Source organism: Camelina sativa, chromosome 11 (assembly GCF_030686135.1).
Source record: "Camelina sativa cultivar CO46 ecotype springtype chromosome 11, ASM3068613v1".
In the NCBI taxonomy this organism is placed as follows: Eukaryota; Viridiplantae; Streptophyta; class Magnoliopsida; order Brassicales; family Brassicaceae; genus Camelina; species Camelina sativa.
The window spans coordinates 20,187,365-20,190,658 of record NC_141890.1 but is presented as its reverse complement, the minus strand read 5'-3'; positions in this window follow the sequence as shown (position 1 = coordinate 20,190,658).

The following is a 3,294-nucleotide window of genomic DNA, read 5'->3' as shown; positions in this document are numbered from 1 at the left end:
GCAGTAAAAAGCTATGTTACTCTTTCTAGGGTCAAAATATGTAACAATCTAATGTATTTGACTAATTATAAGAGTTCGAATTTGGAGTGGTTAGACAACACTTATACCCATTTTGTCCCAAAACAGGCTTAAATTGAGAAAACAGGCTAAAACCAAGAAAACATTAATTTGGAGCAGTAAACAGCTTTGTTTGTGTTTCTTGGGTCAAAATGTGTGACAATCCAATGTATTTGACTTATTGTAAGAGTTCGGAATGAATTTGGAGTGTTTAGACACCACATATACCGACTTTGTCTCGAAACAAGCTAAAACCGAGAAAACGTTGATTGAAAGCAGTAAATAGCATTGTTACTGTATCTAGGGTCAAAATGTGTGACAATCCAATGTATTTGACTAATTGTAAGAGTTCGGGATGAATTTGGAGTGTTTAGACAACACTTAAACCCGTTTTATCCCAAAATAGGCGTAAACCGAGAAAACAGGCTAAAACCAAGAGAAAACATTTATTCGAAGCAGTAAACAGCTTTGTTTGTGTTTCTTGGGTCAAAATATGTGACAATCCAATTCATTTGACTTATTGTGAGAGTTCGGAATGAATTTGGAGTGTTTTGATACCACTTATACCCATTTTGTCCCGAAACAGGCTAAAACCAAGAAAACATTGATTCGAAGCAGTAAATAGCATTGTTACTGTATCTAGGGTCAGAATGTGTGACAATCCAATGTATTTGACTAATTGTAAGAGTTCGGGATGAATTTGGAGTGTTTAGACAACACTTAAACACGTTTTATCCCAAAATAGGCTTAAACCGAGAAAACAGGCTAAAACCAAGAGAAAACATTTATTCGAAGCAGTAAACAGCTTTGTTTGTGTTTCTTGGGTCAAAATGTGTGACAATCCAATGCATTTGACTTATTGTAAGAATTCGGAATGAATTTGGAGTGTTTTGACACCACTTATACCCATTTTGTCCCGAAACAGGCTAAAACTGAGAAAACATTGATTCGAAGCAGTTAACAGCTTTGTTACTGTTTATAGGGTCAGAATGTGTGACAATCCAATGCATTTGACTAATTGTAAGAGTTCGGGATGAATATGGAGTGTTTAGACAACACTTAAACCCGTTTCATTTCAAAACAGGCTTAAACCAAGAAAACAGGCTAAAACCAAGAAAACATTGATTCAAAGCAGTAAAAAGCTATGTTACTCTTTCTAGGGTCAAAATATGTAACAATCTAATGTATTTGACTAATTATAAGAGTTCGAATTTGGAGTGGTTAGACAACACTTATACCCATTTTGTCCCAAAACAGGCTTAAATTGAGAAAACAGGCTAAAACCAAGAAAACATTAATTTGAAGCAGTAAACAGCTTTGTTTGTGTTTCTTGGGTCAAAATGTGTGACAATCCAATGTATTTGACTTATTGTAAGAGTTCGGAATGAATTTGGAGTGTTTAGACACCACATATACCGACTTTGTCTCGAAACAAGCTAAAACCGAGAAAACGTTGATTGAAAGCAGTAAATAGCATTGTTACTGTATCTAGGGTCAAAATGTGTGACAATCCAATGTATTTGACTAATTGTAAGAGTTCGGGATGAATTTGGAGTGTTTAGACAACACTTAAACCCGTTTTATCCCAAAATAGGCGTAAACCGAGAAAACAGGCTAAAACCAAGAGAAAACATTTATTCGAAGCAGTAAACAGCTTTGTTTGTGTTTCTTGGGTCAAAATATGTGACAATCCAATGCATTTGACTTATTGTGAGAGTTCGGAATGAATTTGGAGTGTTTTGATACCACTTATACCCATTTTGTCCCGAAACAGGCTAAAACCAAGAAAACATTGATTCGAAGCAGTAAATAGCATTGTTACTGTATCTAGGGTCAGAATGTGTGACAATCCAATGTATTTGACTAATTGTAAGAGTTCGGGATGAATTTGGAGTGTTTAGACAACACTTAAACACGTTTTATCCCAAAATAGGCTTAAACCGAGAAAACAGGCTAAAACCAAGAGAAAACATTTATTCGAAGCAGTAAACAGCTTTGTTTGTGTTTCTTGGGTCAAAATGTGTGACAATCCAATGCATTTGACTTATTGTAAGAATTCGGAATGAATTTGGAGTGTTTTGACACCACTTATACCCATTTTGTCCCGAAACAGGCTAAAACTGAGAAAACATTGATTCGAAGCAGTTAACAGCTTTGTTACTGTTTATAGGGTCAGAATGTGTGACAATCCAATGCATTTGACTAATTGTAAGAGTTCGGGATGAATATGGAGTGTTTAGACAACACTTAAACCCGTTTCATCCCAAAACAGGCTTAAACCAAGAAAACAGGCTAAAACCAAGAAAACATTGATTCAAAGCAGTAAAAAGCTATGTTACTCTTTCTAGGGTCAAAATATGTAACAATCTAATGTATTTGACTAATTATAAGAGTTCGAATTTGGAGTGGTTAGACAACACTTATACCCATTTTGTCCCAAAACAGGCTTAAATTGAGAAAACAGGCTAAAACCAAGAAAACATTAATTTGGAGCAGTAAACAGCTTTGTTTGTGTTTCTTGGGTCAAAATGTGTGACAATCCAATGTATTTGACTTATTGTAAGAGTTCGGAATGAATTTGGAGTGTTTAGACACCACATATACCGACTTTGTCTCGAAACAAGCTAAAACCGAGAAAACGTTGATTGAAAGCAGTAAATAGCATTGTTACTGTATCTAGGGTCAAAATGTGTGACAATCCAATGTATTTGACTAATTGTAAGAGTTCGGGATGAATTTGGAGTGTTTAGACAACACTTAAACCCGTTTTATCCCAAAATAGGCGTAAACCGAGAAAACAGGCTAAAACCAAGAGAAAACATTTATTCGAAGCAGTAAACAGCTTTGTTTGTGTTTCTTGGGTCAAAATATGTGACAATCCAATTCATTTGACTTATTGTGAGAGTTCGGAATGAATTTGGAGTGTTTTGATACCACTTATACCCATTTTGTCCCGAAACAGGCTAAAACCAAGAAAACATTGATTCGAAGCAGTAAATAGCATTGTTACTGTATCTAGGGTCAGAATGTGTGACAATCCAATGTATTTGACTAATTGTAAGAGTTCGGGATGAATTTGGAGTGTTTAGACAACACTTAAACACGTTTTATCCCAAAATAGGCTTAAACCGAGAAAACAGGCTAAAACCAAGAGAAAACATTTATTCGAAGCAGTAAACAGCTTTGTTTGTGTTTCTTGGGTCAAAATGTGTGACAATCCAATGCATTTGACTTATT